Here is an 18,233-nt window from a genome sequence, read left to right on the forward strand (position 1 = left end):
AGCAATCCGTTCATCTGGAGGTTGAAGCAGAAATAAAGAGGTGAGTGAAAATGTTACAGCTGGACACTATTTTAGTACTGTCAGGGTCTCTGTAGAGAATGTTCTGGTCTACGATTAAAGTCTGTTTGTTGCTACTTTACTGTGCTGCGTGCGGACAGGCTAGGCTTACCAGCTTGTTGACCGAGTCCTGAATGCGCGCTTGCGTCTCCGTCCTGAGTGTAACATTCTCTGGAAAGGTCACGTCATTGATCTTGTAGGCCAGTCTCAAAGCGAAGGAATTATCTGTTAGTCCTGAAAAAGAAATGATTGGAAGGAGATTCATTGAAACTCTTCAAAGCATCTGAGTTTTTGTCACTGAGGTTCAAATATTATTTGCCATCATGTGTAACGCTGTCTCTTTATGGAGAATTCTCAACATCATTAAATATGTTTTTCACTGAGTCATATTATATAAAATTATAAAAAGATAACATGGCATTGAATAATATTCTTGCTCCACTTTTTAAAAAGGTCCTATGAAAAGGCATGAGATTAAAGATGGCTGAAAGATGCCAAGGGACACTTGCAAAGACGGGGTGTGTGGATGTGTTACGTACGCTCATATGTGAGATTCTGCACCCGCACGGTATCATTCAACCGGATTTCATCACCATTCAAGAAAGGACTGCCCTGCGTGAGAACATCACTCTCACTGGGGACGGTGTTGTTGGTGTGGAACACAAGTCGGACAAAGATAAACACTGGACCCACACTGCAGAAACACATGGAGATAACATTAGGATTAGAATTCGTTCAAACTACAGGTTGGACAGAGAAATTGTTTCACTGGGAGGACCCCAACTCTAAAATCAAAAATAATAATGGAAACATACACTGTACTAGGAGCTGCTGTGGTGGTCACTGTTCCAGTGAATGTTGCTGCTTCTGACATTGGAGCAGCACTTCCTGTGGCTGGTTGAGATGTCGCTGTAGCAACAGATGAAGTTGTTGAAGATATTGAAGTATTTGTTCCAACAGTGACAGAGGTAGCTGTTGTCGTGGTCACTGTTCCAGAAAATGTTGGAAAGATTGGGGGTAGAACAATTGGTTGAGAAATTGTTGTAAGAACAGTTGTAGAGGATGCTGGCAAAATTGTTCCAGCAGTGACAGAGGCAGCAGCTGTTGTTGAATTTGTTACAACTGGAATGTCAGTAGCTGCTTTTGTTGAAGATGCAGGAGAATTTATTGTAGATGCCTGAGTGCTTGTTGTAGGAGCTACACTTGTTGCTGGAGCACTTATTATAGGAGCTTCTGTTGTACTTGTTGGCTTTCCTTCTGTGCTGGGAGGTGTGTTTGTAGCTGTTGCAGCGTTTGTTGTAGGGGTGTCAGTAATTGTGGAAGCACTTGTCGTACTTCGAGCTTCAGTTGTTTTGAGAGTGTTTGTTGAAGCAGATACAGTTGTAGCTGATGGATTGCTTGTTGTGGTGGCAGGCACATTTGTAGCTGTTGTAGCACTTGTACCAATCGGGGCCACAATTATTGTAGTATTACGTGTAGTACTTGGACCTTCAGTTGTTGATGAAGTGCTTGCAAGAGTAGCTTCGGGTGAGGTTGGAGCAACTGTGGTCTGGGCATTAGTAGTTGTTGGAACACTTGTAGCAGGTTGTAAGTCAGTTGTTGTTGGAGCGCTTGTACTCAGGGCATTGATTGATGTTGGATGCATTGTTATAGACAGGGCTTCAGATGTTGTTGAAGCACTTGTAATGGAGGCTGCAGGTGTTGTTGGAGCATTTGTTGTAGTTGGGGCCATAGTTGTTGTTGGTGGGCTTGTTGTGGTAGGGGCTGCAGTTGTTGTCAGAGCATTTGTTGTAGTTGGGGCAATAGTTGTGATTGCAAAGTTTGTTGTGGTAGGGGCTTCAGTTGTTGTTGGAGCACTTGTAGTTGGGGCCATAGTTGTTGTTGGTGGGCTTGTTGTGGTAGGGGCTGCAGTTGTTGTTGGAGCACTTGTTGTTGTTGCGGCTATAGTTGTTGTTAGTTGGTTTGTTGTGGTAGGGAATGCAGTTGTTGTTGGAGCACTTGTTGTAGTTGGGGCTATAGTTGTTGTTAGTGGGCTTGTTGTGGTAGGCGCTGCAGTTGTTGTTGGAGCACTTGTTGTTGGAGCACTTGTTGTAGTTGGGGCCATTGTTGTTGTTGGTGGGCTTGTTGTGGTTGGGGCTGCAGTTGTTGTTGGAGCACTTGTTGTAGTTGGGGTCATAGTTGTTGTTAGTGGGCTTGTTGTGGTAGGGGCTGCAGTTGTTGCTGGAGCACTTGTTGTAGTTGGGGCCATAGTTGTTGTTGGTGGGCTTGTTGTAGTAGGGGCTGTAGTTGTTGTTGGAGCACTTGTTGTAGTTGGGGCCATTGTTGTTGTTAGTGGGCTTGTTGTGGTAGGCGCTGCAGTTGTTGTTGGAGCACTTGTTGTAGTTGGGGCCATATTTGTTGTTGGTGGGCTTGTTGTGGTAGGGGCTGCAGTTGTTGTTGGAGCACTTGTTGTAGTTGGGGCCATAGTTGTTGTTGGTGGGCTTGTTGTAGTAGGGACTGCAGTTGTTGTTGGAGCACTTGTTGTAGTTGGGGCCATAGTTGTTGTTGGTGGGCTTGTTGTGGTAGGGGCTGCAGTTGTTGTCGGGGCATTTGTTGTAGTTGGGGCAATAGTTATGATTGCAAAGTTTGTTGTGGTAGGGGCTGCAGTTGTTGTTGGAGCACTTGTTGTAGTTGGGGCCATTGTTGTTGTTAGTGGGCTTGTTGTGGTAGGCGCTGCAGTTGTTGTTGGAGCACTTGTTGTTGTTGGGGCTATAGTTGTTGTTGGTTGGTTTGTTGTGGTAGGGAATGCAGTTGTTGTTGGAGCACTTGTTGTAGTTGGGGCCATAGTTGTTGTTGGTGGGCTTGTTGTGGTAGCGGCTGCAGTTGTTGTTGGAACACTTGTTGTAGTTGGGGCCATAGTTGTTCTTGGTGGGCTTGTTGTGGTAGGGGCTGCAGTTGTTGTTGGAGCACTTGTTGTAGTTGGGGCCATAGTTGTTGTTAGTGGGCTTGTTGTGGTAGGGGCTGCAGTTGTTGTTGGAGAACTTGTTGTAGTTGGGGCCATAGTTGTTGTTGGTGGGCTTGTTGTGGTAGGGGCTGCAGTTGTTGTTGGAGCACCTGTTGTAGTTGGGGCAATAGTTGTTGTTGGTGGGCTTGTTGTGGTAGGGGCTGCTGTTGTTGTTGGAGCACTTGTTGTAGTTGAGGCCATAGTTGTTGTTGGAGGGCTTGTTGTGGTAGGGGCTGCAGTTGTTGTTGGAGCACCTGTTGTAGTTGGGGCAATAGTTGTTGTTGGTGGGCTTGTTGTGGTAGGGGCTGCTGTTGTTGTTGGAGCACTTGTTGTAGTTGAGGCCATAGTTGTTGTTGGTAGGCTTGTTGTGGTAGGGGCTGCAGTTGTTGTTGGAGCACTTGTTGTAGTTGGGGCCATAGTTGTTGTTAGTGGGTTTGTTGTGGTAGGGGCTGCAGTTGTTGTTGGAGCACTTGTTGTAGTTGGGGCCATAGTTGTTGTTGGTGGGCTTGTTGTGGTAGGGGCTGCAGTTGTTGTTAGAGCACTTGTTGTAGTTGGGGCCATAGTTGTTGTTGGTTGGTTTGTTGTGGTAGGGGCTGCAGTTGTTGTTGGAGCACTTGTTGTAGTTGGGGCCATAGTTGTTGTTGGTGGGTTTTTGTGGTAGGGGACTTAGTTGTTGTTGGAGCACTTGTTGTTGTTGGGGCCATAGTTGTTGTTGTTGGTGGGCCTGTTGTCGTAGGGGCTTCAGTAGTTGTTGGAGCACCTGTTGTAGTTGGGGCAATAGTTGTTGTTGGTGGGCTTGTTGTGGTAGGGGCTGCTGTTGTTGTTGGAGCACTTGTTGTAGTTGGGGCCATAGTTGTTGTTGGTGGGCTTGTTGTGGTAGGGGCTGCAGTTGTTGTTAGAGCACTTGTTGTAGTTGGGGCCATAGTTGTTGTTGGTGGGCTTGTTGTGGTACGGGCTGCAGTTGTTGTTGGAGCACTTGTTGTAGTTGGGACCATAGTTGTTGTTGGTGGGTTTGTTGTGGTAAGGGCTGCAGTTGTTGTTGGAGCACTTGTTGTAGTTGGGGCCATAGTTGTTGTTGGTGGGCTTGTTGTGGTAGGGAATGCAGTTGTTGTTGGACCACTTGTTGTAGTTGGGGCCGTAGTTGTTGTTGGTGGGCTTGTTGTGGTAGGGGCTGCAGTTGTTGTTGGAGCACTTGTTGTAGTTGGGGCCATAGTTGTTGGTGGGTTTGTTGTGGTAGGGGCTGCAGTTGTTGTTGGAGCACCTGTTGTAGTTGGGGCAATAGTTGTTGTTGGTGGGCTTGTTGTGGTTGGGGCTGCAGTTGTTGTTAGAGCACTTGTTGTAGTTGGGGCCATAGTTGTTGTTGGTGGGCTTGTTGTGGTACGGGCTGCAGTTGTTGTTGGAGCACTTGTTGTAGTTGGGGCCATAGTTGTTGTTGGTGGGTTTGTTGTGGTAAGGGCTGCAGTTATTATTGGAGCACTTGTTGTAGTTGGGGCCATAGTTGTTGTTGGTGGGTTTGTTGTGGTAGGGGCTGCAGTTGTTGTTTGAGCACTTGTTGTAGTTGGGGCCGTAGTTGTTGTTGGTGGGCTTGTTGTGGTAGGGGCTGCAGTTGTTGTTGGAGCACTTGTTGTAGTTGGGGCCATAGTTGTTGGTGGGTTTGTTGTGGTAGGGGCTGCAGTTGTTGTTGGAGCACTTGTTGTAGTTGGGGCAATAGTTGTTGTTGGTGGGCTTGTTGTGGTAGGGGCTGCTGTTGTTGTTGGAGCACTTGTTGTAGTTGGGGCCATAGTTGTTGATGGTGGGCTTGTTGTGGTAGGGGCTGCAGTTGTTGTTGGAGCACTTGTTGTAGTTGGGGTCATAGTTGTTGTTGGTGGGCTTGTTGTGGTAGGGGCTGCAGTTGTTGTTGGAGCACTTGTTGTAGTTGGGGCCATAGTTGTTGATGGTGGGCTTGTTGTGGTAGGGGCTGCAGTTGTTGTTGGAGCACTTGTTGTAGTTGGGGCAATAGTTGTTGTTGGTGGGCTTGTTGTGGTAGGGGCTGCTGTTGTTGTTGGAGCACTTGTTGTAGTTGGGGCCATAGTTGTTGTTGGTGGGTTTGTTGTGGTAGGGGACTTAGTTGTTGTTGGAGCACTTGTTGTTGTTGGGGCCATAGTTGTTGTTGTTAGTGGGCCTGTTGTCGTAGGGGCTTCAGTAGTTGTTGGAGCACCTGTTGTAGTTGGGGAAATAGTTGTTGTTGGTGGGCTTGTTGTGGTAGGGGCTGCTGTTGTTGTTGGAGCGCTTGTTGTAGTTGGGGCCATAGTTGTTGATGGTGGGCTTGTTGTGGTAGGGGCTGCAGTTGTTGTTGGAGCACTTGTTGTAGTTGGGGCCGTAGTTGTTGTTGGTGGGCTTGTTGTGGTAGGGGCTGCAGTTGTTGTTGGAGCACTTGTTGTAGTTGGGGCCATAGTTGTTGATGGTGGGCTTGTTGTGGTAGGGGCTGCAGTTGTTGTTGGAGCACTTGTTGTAGTTGGGGCCGTAGTTGTTGTTGGTGGGCTTGTTGTGGTAGGGGCTGCAGTTGTTGTTGGAGCACTTGTTGTAGTTGGGGCCATAGTTGTTGTTGGTGGGCTTGTTGTGGTAGGGGCTGCAGTTGTTGTTGGAGCACTTGTTGTAGTTGGGGCCGTAGTTGTTGTTAGTGGGCTTGTTGTGGTAGGGGCTGCAGTTGTTGTTGGAGCACTTGTTGTAGTTGGGGCCATAGTTGTTGATGGTGGGCTTGTTGTGGTAGGGGCTGCAGTTGTTGTTGGAGCACTTGTTGTAGTTGGGGCCGTAGTTGTTGTTGGTGGGCTTGTTGTGGTAGGGGCTGCAGTTGTTGTTGGAGCACTTGTTGTAGTTGGGGCCGTAGTTGTTGTTGGTGGGCTTGTTGTGGTAGGGGCTGCAGTTGTTGTTGGAGCACTTGTTGTAGTTGGGGCCATAGTTGTTGTTGGTGGGCTTGTTGTGGTAGGGGCTGCAGTTGTTGTTGGAGCACTTGTTGTAGTTGGGGCCGTAGTTGTTGTTAGTGGGCTTGTTGTGGTAGGGGCTGCAGTTGTTGTTGGAGCACTTGTTGTAGTTGGGGCCATAGTTGTTGATGGTGGGCTTGTTGTGGTAGGGGCTGCAGTTGTTGTTGGAGCACTTGTTGTAGTTGGGGCCGTAGTTGTTGTTGGTGGGCTTGTTGTGGTAGGGGCTGCTGTTGTTGTTGGAGCACTTGTTGTAGTTGGGGCCATAGTTGTTGATGGTGGGCTTGTTGTGGTAGGGGCTGCAGTTGTTGTTGGAGCACTTGTTGTAGTTGGGGCCGTAGTTGTTGTTGGTGGGCTTGTTGTGGTAGGGGCTGCAGTTGTTGTTGGAGCACTTGTTGTAGTTGGGGCCATAGTTGTTGATGGTGGGCTTGTTGTGGTAGGGGCTGCAGTTGTTGTTGGAGCACTTGTTGTAGTTGGGGCCGTAGTTGTTGTTAGTGGGCTTGTTGTGGTAGGGGCTGCAGTTGTTGTTGGAGCACTTGTTGTAGTTGGGGCCATAGTTGTTGTTGGTGGGCTTGTTGTGGTAGGGGCTGCAGTTGTTGTTGGAGCACTTGTTGTAGTTGGGGCCGTAGTTGTTGTTGGTGGGCTTGTTGTGGTAGGGGCTGCAGTTGTTGTTGGAGCACTTGTTGTAGTTGGGGCCATAGTTGTTGTTGGTGGGCTTGTTGTGGTAGGGGCTGCAGTTGTTGTTGGAGCACTTGTTGTAGTTGGGGCCATAGTTGTTGATGGTGGGCTTGTTGTGGTAGGGGCTGCAGTTGTTGTTGGAGCACTTGTTGTAGTTGGGGCCATAGTTGTTGATGGTGGGCTTGTTGTGGTAGGGGCTGCAGTTGTTGTTGGAGCACTTGTTGTAGTTGGGGCCGTAGTTGTTGTTGGTGGGCTTGTTGTGGTAGGGGCTGCAGTTGTTGTTGGAGCACTTGTTGTAGTTGGGGCCATAGTTGTTGATGGTGGGCTTGTTGTGGTAGGGGCTGCAGTTGTTGTTGGAGCACTTGTTGTAGTTGGGGCCGTAGTTGTTGTTGGTGGGCTTGTTGTGGTAGGGGCTGCAGTTGTTGTTGGAGCACTTGTTGTAGTTGGGGCCATAGTTGTTGATGGTGGGCTTGTTGTGGTAGGGGCTGCAGTTGTTGTTGGAGCACTTGTTGTAGTTGGGGCCGTAGTTGTTGTTGGTGGGCTTGTTGTGGTAGGGGCTGCAGTTGTTGTTGGAGCACTTGTTGTAGTTGGGGCCATAGTTGTTGTTGGTGGGCTTGTTGTGGTAGGGGCTGCAGTTGTTGTTGGAGCACTTGTTGTAGTTGGGGCCATAGTTGTTGATGGTGGGCTTGTTGTGGTAGGGGCTGCAGTTGTTGGAGCACTTGTTGTAGTTGGGGCCGTAGTTGTTGTTGGTGGGCTTGTTGTGGTAGGGGCTGCAGTTGTTGTTGGAGCACTTGTTGTAGTTGGGGCCATAGTTGTTGTTGGGTTTGTTGTGGTAGGGGCTGTAGTTGTTGTTGGAGCACTTGTTGTAGTTGGGGCCGTAGTTGTTGTTGGTGGGCTTGTTGTGGTAGGGGCTGCAGTTGTTGTTGGAGCACTTGTTGTAGTTGGGGCCATAGTTGTTGATGGTGGGCTTGTTGTGGTAGGGGCTGCAGTTGTTGTTGGAGCACTTGTTGTAGTTGGGGCCATAGTTGTTGATGGTGGGCTTGTTGTGGTAGGGGCTGCAGTTGTTGTTGGAGCACTTGTTGTAGTTGGGGCCGTAGTTGTTGTTGGTGGGCTTGTTGTGGTAGGGGCTGCAGTTGTTGTTGGAGCACTTGTTGTAGTTGGGGACGTAGTTGTTGTTGGTGGGCTTGTTGTGGTAGGGGCTGCAGTTGTTGTTGGAGCACTTGTTGTAGTTGGGGCAATAGTTGTTGATGGTGGGCTTGTTGTGGTAGGGGCTGCAGTTGTTGTTGGAGCACTTGTTGTAGTTGGGGCCGTAGTTGTTGTTGGTGGGCTTGTTGTGGTAGGGGCTGCAGTTGTTGTTGGAGCACTTGTTGTAGTTGGGGCCATAGTTGTTGTTGGTGGGCTTGTTGTGGTAGGGGCTGCAGTTGTTGTTGGAGCACTTGTTGTAGTTGGGGCCATAGTTGTTGATGGTGGGCTTGTTGTGGTAGGGGCTGCAGTTGTTGGAGCACTTGTTGTAGTTGGGGCCGTAGTTGTTGTTGGTGGGCTTGTTGTGGTAGGGGCTGCAGTTGTTGTTGGAGCACTTGTTGTAGTTGGGGCCATAGTTGTTGTTGGGTTTGTTGTGGTAGGGGCTGTAGTTGTTGTTGGAGCACTTGTTGTAGTTGGGGCCGTAGTTGTTGTTGGTGGGCTTGTTGTGGTAGGGGCTGCAGTTGTTGTTGGAGCACTTGTTGTAGTTGGGGCCATAGTTGTTGATGGTGGGCTTGTTGTGGTAGGGGCTGCAGTTGTTGTTGGAGCACTTGTTGTAGTTGGGGCCATAGTTGTTGATGGTGGGCTTGTTGTGGTAGGGGCTGCAGTTGTTGTTGGAGCACTTGTTGTAGTTGGGGACGTAGTTGTTGTTGGTGGGCTTGTTGTGATTGGGGCTGCAATCGTTGTTCCGGTCGCTCCATTTATTTGCCAGCAGACACAGACTTTGACCAAAGGAGAATGAAACAATTATTTCCTTTGTCCTATTTTACATTTTGTTTATATACACACACATATATCAAAATGACAGCACTTGCAGTCCACTGTTTCCATGTATTTTACCAGCAAAGATATAAAATGTCACATTTAGCTTCTTTAAATATTCTCACCTTCACTAGTGTGCTTTTCTGAGCGGGTGCCCATTGTTTTTAGAAATCTTTTTGGACTGTTTACGTTTTAACATGTTGAAATATAAAGCTTTTACTTAAGATACTTTGGACCGTCTTCCTTCTTTGATTGTGTAAGTACAGTATTCTGAGAAATATTATTCATGTATTTCAGCCAATATCAGGCTTTTAAAGAGATTTGCTTCTTCAATCTAAACATTTCAAGCTTTCTTAGCAATAAATGTGTATTGATTTTTTTTAAAGGAACTTCATCTTTTTGTTGACATCTTTGTGTTTAGCTTCAAATTTTCTTTTCGCAAATAACACACTGGAATTACAAAAAACATGAATTTTCTGAATAAGACACAAAGTTTGGTATCAGACTTACCCACTGTTATTAAGATGCTTATTGCTTTCTTCGTTTTACTTCCATGGTATCTAGAGGGAAACCTAACAGAGGCAATAAATCAATGGCCATACAGAGATGTCACTGATGATGCAAATAGCTTTCCTTTCTTCCGTAGGCAGATATATTCACTTTTTCTTTGCTTTAAGTGAGTTGTAGAAACCTTAATACATATATAGCCTATTCATGACAGCACATGCTTAATTTGTGCCTGCTTCAATTACTTTTTTAATGATTTCAGATACTGTACAAGATAATTCCATCGATTGTGCCATACGGTGATACAAAATGTTTCAGATATCTTCAAACCATATTTCACTCTGCCCTTACCACTTGATTTCATAAATGAAACCAAGCATTTCTGGCTTTTTCATATAAAATGTGAGTGGCAGTAAAAAAAAATGTAAAAGCGATGTGGGTCAAGCAACGTCACAGGGCGACATAGCTCAAGAGGTAAGACTGATTGTCTGGCAGTCGGAGGGTTGCCGGTTCAAACCTCACTCTGGGCATGTCGAAGTGTCCTTGAGCAAGACACCTAACCCCTAACCCGTAACTGCTCTGGCAAATGAGAGGCATCAATTGTAAAGCACTTTGGATAAAAGCGCTATATAAATGCAGTCGATTTACCATAAATCATAAGTTTGTGTGGTTGTACATTTGCAGTTGATTGGGCTCCTACAAGGGTTGTCCTCCTCTGATGTCTTTTATGCATTATTAAGATACAGAAATACAGCCATCAGTAAAGAACTGGGGTTGTGCTTCAAAATGAAATCCATTCATTCTCCCTTCAAAAACCTAAAAACTAATAATAAATAAATAAATAAAAATAAATAAATTAATTAATAAATTAATAAATTAATAAATTAATAAATTAATAAATTAATAATCTAACAAAAGTGCACAATCTGACAGTAATGGGTGTCTAATTATTGTGCATTCAGGATTGTATTGTTCACGTTTGTAAAATTTATTCACCTGAATATGTGGAATTCCCATGTGAAGATGTAAATTTGTATAAGTGATTTCATGTCACATAGTTTCTATTGAAACTTTCTTTCACAGTGTGAAAAAACGCCAGACACGCACACAAATGTCCAGTTTACATAGGACATTTTCTTTCTACATGTGAATATGTTGATTCACACGTGAAAATGTTAGATTCACGTGTGAAATTATGATTTTGACACAGGAAAAGGCTAATTCACTACTTTAAGGGAATCCGCTGGTTGCTATGACGTTAAAATAATATGAAGTCCGTGCTTAAAGCAGTGCCGATATTAAACTCATACTATAGACTATAGTCTGTTTTCCAATCGTTTGTGTCTTTATCGGCTAGTATATTTACTTTTTTTAAATTTTGCTCAATTAGCTCAGAAGTTATCATTTGCGCTGGCCCTGAAATGTGATGTTTCAACTTGGATAACCGATTACAAATAAAATCCGTGTAATTAGTATCCAGTGCAGATCTTTCGTTTTGATGAGTTCATTTCCATGACACAATGCTTCAAGCATTGGACCTTCAATTAATTTTTTTGACCAAAATATGTGAAGCTTAGATGTTTCATTTTTATTCTAAAATAATTCGTCTTAACTGTGAAAACCTAACCTAATCGTATGGTAGAGCCATAGATCTGTTTCATGTAAACTTTGGCGAAGACTGTACCACCTAGTCTGATGTTGTCAAACGTCTCGTCTCACAAGATAGTTAGTCCAGCGATCAGTTCATATAAAAATATTGAGGGTGAGTGACATATCTCCCCATCTTCCCCCAAATCAACGCAGATGGGTAGAGACTGATGTGATTTGACTGTTTATGAAACGGATCAAACAAAAGTCGTTATTTATGTACCTTTCAGCGTTTCTGAAATATTGTAAATTGATAATAGTTTCCAATTATCAGCCATTAATTATACCCCCAAGTCAAGACCGACGTGGATACATTCTACCTGCAAAACATCCCCGTATCGTTTAATAACACGTCCCCATAATTTCATGACTTTTCTGCAAATGTCGTTGCTCATATTTTATGCTCTCTCTAAAATCAGCTCCATAGATTCTGTAGTCTAAGTGATATCATAGTCAACCAAATATAAACATTCATTGATAATATAATCTGTCTCCTCTATTCAATTCATATAGTCAAACTCACCCCCTCTTCCTTTCAAAGTACATATCTCTCTGGTCTGGAAAGTAGAATCCGCTAGTTTGCTTCGATTTGAAAATCTTTTTAGCGTTCAATTACTTCTTCAAAATACAATGCGCAACTGAACTTCAGTGTGATGAATTTGCGTTCTGGAGTTTGGTAGCTGAAGGGAGGTGTTTTTAAGCTGCGCTAAAATTTTGGGGTGGGTATAAGAGGTGTACATTTCTAAGTGATGTGACTATAGCTCCTACGTCTGACTCATATGACAGGGTGTATAAATTGCACACAGACCGAAGATTAAGCAAAAACCATGCCAAAAATAAACCAAGAATCGACATATGCATTCCAATGAGAACAAAGAGATTGTTGTTTGCAATGAAGGCGTGTGGACTTGAACACAATTTAGTTTGACAGGCGGTCTCTCCAAAGCAGTTTTCAAAACATCATCAAAATGCGTCTTAATCACACTTTACACCTCATCTGTGATATCGGACCTATAGGTCAAAAGTATATATATATATATATATATATATATATATATATATATATATATATAATTTGTTATGTATTTTTAATATTTCTCTGTTATACACATGTTGTTTTGTTAGATTGTTTTACGATATGTGTCTGTATAGCAAAGCAGACGTCCATGATAGCTCGCTATCATGGGTGTTTGTTGTGTTTCCACCGTTAGAGGTCCAAAAACAGTTCACTAGGGTGACGAGGACCCTGGCATGGCTGGTGCAAGCAAGGGAGCTGATATTTCTCACGTTAATTGCAGTCTAAGCTTCTCTGCACACTGTAAAAACCAGTTTGAAGAGGATGGGCCACTACAGGTAGAACTATTGTTGCAGGTAAAGGTGTACAATCTTGCACCATCTTGCTGCCAAGGTTGCATGGTGACACCGAAGTCTTCAGCTTACATTTTTGCATTTTAGACATTTAGCAGGCACTCTTACCCAGAGTGACTTACACTGATTATAATATTTTGCATGCATACCATTTGTATGGCTGGATATTTTCTGAAGCAACAGAGGTTACGCACCTTGCGCAAGAGTACAGTGGCGGAGCCTCACCCGAATCTGACTTAATACTCCACAGTCACAAATTGAACAAAACATTTGAAAAAAAAAAAAAAATTGAAAAAAAAGTTCAAATGTAAAAAGCTACCCTACTGGTGGGTCATGGGAGGGGATTGAGGCAGGTCCTCTGATAAATCTGGGGGAAAAAAATTCTATGTCATACATACCCCTGCAAAGTTCAGGGTACAGGCCCAGTTCCTTGCCCATTGTTATAATACCCTTGTATTTGTATAGCACTTTTTACAGAGACAATGTCACAAAGATGTTTTACAGTGGACAATTTTGGCCAACCCCCAAAAAGTAAACAATTGAGGTTAACAAATTATATATATATATTTTTTTTTTTTTTAACTCCCCATTGGAGGAGAAGAAAAACACTGAACTGGTGGCGTTCCAGAGGCGGGTGGGAGGATGCATCTGGGCCTCCAGGTTGAGGAGGAGCAGGCTGCACACTCGGGGCAGGGAAAGAGAACTGCTGCGTGTGTATGTGTAGAGGCCTGAGTGTAGTGTAGAAAGGCCCCCAATGTGCTGTGCTATGCTGTGGCCAGCACGTCCAAAAAGATGTGAAAAACCAGAAGCATGGTCCTGAACAGACAGTAACCCCCCACAAGGTGCGGAACAGCAAACCTGAGCGTTCACATGCGGGACAGTCAGCTCGGCTCAGCTCACAGAACAGCTCTGTGGTCCTGATTTACCCTCCTGGACGTCTAACAAAAGGGCTGACAAAAGAGATATGTTTTTTAGCCTATGAGCCTTAAAGACAGATAGTTGGTCTGAAGCCAGAACATGCGAAGGGAGCTTATTCCATAAGACAGGAGCTCTGAAAGAGCGGGCTCAGCCCCCCATTGTATTTTTAGAAGTGCTTGGAATTTTCAAATAGAAAGCCAGCACTTTGTGAGCAAAGCCATCTTGGAGGAGAATACAGTAGACATTTCTCAAGGGACCTTTATTTAAAAATGGGAAGTGTGAAATAGGGCTACAATTGGACAGGTCAGTAGGATCCATAATTTAATTTCTTGAATAGTGGCTTGATTTCTGCCATGTGAAAGGAGGCAGGGACATATCCCGATAATAACGAATCATTTATTTCATCCAGAATTTGCCAAAGACTGGCAATAACTCAGTAACTCAGTAAACTTCAGTAGTTTTGTAGATACGGGGTCTAGAAAGCAGGTGAATGATGCATTGACAAATGGGAGACAATGGGTAGGGATTCCCCCCAAAAATAATAATGTTCTCATGGCCCAATGTTATTCGCTGTTTCCCTTGGTGAACTGGGAGCCAAGACCCAGCACACCAAAGGAAATAGTTATGTCACATGCTGGTTTTCAATTATAAGCTTTGTTGCTGAGTAATGACAAAAACCTGTAACCTGCACAACTACTGTCTCTCCAAAGTACATACCAGTTATATTATAAATATCCTTTTACTGGCAGCTTCTCTGACGGGCGAGACAAGCCCTGAGAGCGTGGGTTGTGACGAAGACGCTTACTGTGTCAGGGCGTCAGTCTGGCATTGGAATTTGTCCCCGTTCTGCTAAATTAAGACTGATTCGTGCCAATACATTTTTAGGGCTTCCGTTTTTGTTTTTTTTTTTTGGTTTTTTTTCCACAACTAGTCTTATACTGTGTCAGGACATCAGTCTGGCATTGGTATCTGTCCCCGTTCTGCTAAATTAAGATCGATTCGTGCCAAATACATTTTTAGGGCTCCCGTTTTTTTTTTTTCCTCAGCTAGTCTTACGCTTTGGAGAAGTTGCCTGGGTAAGGACATGCTTTACTGATCAGAGTACTGGTGTTCGTTGATGTGTGCAGGTTTTCCCTCCGAGACTACATAGGGGTCCTATATGAGGTATATAACTTGACTCCATTACATACATGTACACGTTCCATCAGCCAAAACAAAAGTTCAGGGTCAAGGCCGGTTGATCATTGCATCAGGGACTTATCAATGAGCCTGATGCCTTAACTTCTCCAATTTGCATATTTTCTTTATCTAACTTAGGGTTCCATAATTATGGCTGGTTGTTGGTCACCGAAGTCGCACGTGTCACGGATTCTGTGATTTTTTTTAACCATTATTTAGCAGTTCTGTGACTTTCCCCGTTTTTTTGCCATTTCCACAATTTCCCTGTTTTAAGTGCTTTTTGTGATTTTTTTGTCAGTTTCAAATGGTAACTGTCAAGATACAGTGTTATTTGTTTAGACCTAAGCGTGTGTAATTTGAGCATGCTCTGTTTTTAACAATGTTTTGTTAAATTAAAGGCAAAACGTATGTTCTTTTTTCCAACGATGGATCAAGGCAATTAAATACACCAGGATATCAATGCATTTTATTTGTATTTATTACTAGCAGCAACTGCCTGCTAATCTTTTTGAAACTTTAAAGACTGTCACTGTTGTTACAGTTGCCCATGTTATTTCAATCATTTCCCTCTGCTGCGCATTAAATTTATTTATTTATTAATAAATTAATGTTTTTTAAACACTGTGATTCCTGCCACTTTTTTCAGTGTCATGATTTCCAGCAACTTCGCAGTGACTGCTGTGAGACTTCTAGCCAATATTTTCTTTGACAAACACAGTGATATATTTTCTTTAAAAATGTCAAGTTCAAAGATCCTCGCTAAAATATATCCCTAAAGGAAAATAAATTGCCTTTATTAGATACTATGCTGTAGATATATATTTTCTTCACAGTTGTGGAAGGACTCAAAGGAGTATTGAGGGATTCTCTACTCATTCACAATGGCAAAAATCTAAGAGACTACACAATAAAATGTTCTGGGTTAAATTAACTCCTACAGTGTATATGTGCTCCCTACTAGACTCAAATAAACTCTGTTAGAGTGGGATTAACACCGCCCGTTTTGGGTATGTATTTTACGTGGCCTTGGGGCTCCTAAAGTCTAAGCAGCGGTGGCTGCTGAGGCGGAAGGCCGAAAACTTTCCTGTAAACTGATCATTGGTTCTACCTTGTTTTTTTTTGTTTTTTTTTTGTTTTTTTTTTTTTGTTTTTTTTTTTTTTTCTTTCTTTTCTTTTTTTTTCGTTTTCCTTGATTAACCCACGTGCCAACGACCATGACTAATCACATTCTTTACGTCGTGTTGGGTGGACTAAATGACATTCCATTTTTTTTAAAAATCCATTTTAATCACTGCACCCAGCGAATAAAGATGCGGCACTTTTAACCACCGCGTTCGCTTTCAACATAACCAGCAGTAACAAAACCTCCGCTTCAAAATTTAAAATCTGCGCACTGCAGATCTTTACCGTGAATATTCCAGTGAGCGTGCGGAGAAGGAGGAGGTCAACATGTATCCACGAATAATGTGGATAAAATGTGCGCAAATTGTCGCTAAGTGGCCAAGTGGAGGAGAGCTGGCTATATCTGGTGGTTTTAAGTATGTTGTGAATCATTCGTTGTATGGATAATCAAGGAAATAAAGGAAGGGAGATTCCGACAGACAGCCCAGGCAAAAAAAAATGATGAAAAACAGAAGTAGGAATGCTCATACATAATTTCTGCGGATTAAAATAATAATGGTTTTCCCCCACTCAATCTACACCGTGTCACAAACAATGTTGCATACGGGTCTTTTCCATCTTCTTCCTAGGTTGTGAACGCTATACTGGACCCGGATATGATGAGACCTGTGGACCAAGCTAATAAGAGATATTTTTATTTTTTATGGAGGGGACTGATTTACGGACATCTGACACTTTTCCGACCAGTAAGACGTATGGTATGAAAATAATAGATAGAAATGCAGCGAAACGACTCTCGAAGGGCATCAAAGCCATAAACGAATCTAATAGCTAATGAATGTAGGTGTGGTCTTCTTTATTGTCCCTAACGGAATGCATTGCACAACAGATCTTTTGTATCTCTCTTATGGGTGTATTTTCTTTGCAAAAACCGTATTGATACCAGGAACGTACTGACACATGTGGGCGCAGTCGTCATTGTGTTCATTTGTTTGTTTATTTAGCATCACTTGTTCGCGTTTTTTTAAACATAAACTCAAAAAAAGAACTCCATGTGCAAAGAATAGAAAATTCTCCGCTTTCTTGTTCATGTTTTTTTCTTTTCTTTTTTTCCATAGCAGATTTCTTTTAAAACAACATCCTTATTATCTGTTATGTTTGCAGTGAAAGGACATGCAAACATTGTTATGAAGTTAAATATTTCATAGCGTTTCCAATACACAGTACGGACATACCCTTATATTTTAAGGGTATATCTGTGACATAATTGTATAGATTCTCACAAACCTCTGGCCTTCGATCGTGCTAGCTTATTAAAAATATATATTTGTTTGTTTATGTTATTTGATTTTTTTTTATTAGTTGGGAGAAACAACAAGATTGTGCCTTCATCTGTGGGCTACCTAATAATGACAGCTTGATCATAAACCATAGCTAGTCGGCAAGCTATAGCATATACGATTGCAACAGCCTCTCCCATACGTTCCTTTGTGATCTACCATTTTAGCTGAGAGGTTGTAAAAGTCGTATTCAAGGTTGGAATCAATCCCATTCCATTAACTGAAAAACCCCCACAGAAGCATAGAAATATTATTATTATTATTATTATTATTATTATTATTAGTAGTAGTAGTAGTAGTAGTAGTAGTAGTAGTAGTATTGTTGTTGTTGTTGTTATCATCATCATCTTTTTATGACAAAATGTTCATTGATCTTAATCAAGACATTCATTGATCTTAAACACAGTAAATGTGCAAAATCATTTGGCCATCTTTATAACTGGAAGAAAATTTTATCGCCAAACACACGGTTAAAACGCTCTAAAAAACAGATTCCAGTTATAAACAGATTCCAGTTCCAGATTCAGTGGGAGAGGACAAGATCACTGCAATACAATACAAAACTAAGATGAATAAATCCGAAACAACATGAAAGAATTACATTATAAGTAACCTAACCTTTGTTGGCTAATACAATCACGGAAATAAATTTCGGAAACAAAAAAAAAAAACAAACAAACAAAAAAAAACAGAAAACATAGGCATAATTATAGAAACAGCATGCCAGCAAGGGTAACTAGCTACACCCTTACAAACCAGCGCCAAAAACGTTGTCTATCATAAATGAAAACCTATCGCTCGCACTCATGCAATACGTTGCAATATAAATTACAGGATCAATATCGATACAAAAAAAATTAATTATGGATGGAAAAAGTAATGAAATTAGCCCAATAACGTTTTTATTAAGCGAATTTATCACAGCAAAATCACTTTAGACACTTAGGCGACAGCGGGGGAAATCGACAGGAACAATAGCCATTAATTAGGCTATCTGCTTGCTGTAGCATAGGCATATCTGGAACGTTATTATCTCAAAGACCGTAAAACAAACAGTTGAAGAAAATCTGAGTTTCTTAGGGGTTAAATTCATGACAGCGTGACGAGACAAAAGGAGACAGAACGTCTCTGTCGGCGACACGCCCTCGCTTGCAGTCGCGCCCGTGTGTAGTAGGATAATATGATGACAGGTAGCCTATTAACTTTTTAGTTCGGTTAATAGGCTATATATTTATAAAGTCAGCCGACCAAGACAAACGCCCGTCCGCTATTTAGTCTCCCAAAGGCAAGTTTTTTTTAGTATTCCTAAAAAAAGCATGTCCAATAAATCATGTTGCACTTGCTGCATTCTTATGGGTGCGTCTGTGTGTCACTCCTTCCAATGCGTAAGGAGCAGGCAAAATACGTACAGGTCACGTAATATTCCGTCGTCAGCCGCCAGCGAAACAGCTACGTCAGAATAGAGCCCGAATTTGT

At 42.9% G+C, this 18,233-nt stretch overlaps 1 long non-coding RNA gene across 1 annotated transcript; it reads right to left on the reverse strand.

Annotated features, from left to right (window-relative positions):
* Positions 1–8,512: 8,512 nt before the first annotated feature.
* On the reverse strand, positions 8,513–11,473 carry LOC118227044. Its single transcript, XR_004765148.1, has 3 exons — positions 11,354–11,473; positions 9,187–9,248; positions 8,513–8,636 (listed from the first exon to the last, which is right to left on the reverse strand). It is a non-coding gene; the product is annotated as an uncharacterized LOC118227044 (long non-coding RNA).
* Between the last annotated feature and the right edge of the window lie 6,760 nt (positions 11,474–18,233).

This window comes from Anguilla anguilla, chromosome 5 (assembly GCF_013347855.1).
Source record: "Anguilla anguilla isolate fAngAng1 chromosome 5, fAngAng1.pri, whole genome shotgun sequence".
Classification (NCBI taxonomy): domain Eukaryota; kingdom Metazoa; phylum Chordata; class Actinopteri; order Anguilliformes; family Anguillidae; genus Anguilla; species Anguilla anguilla.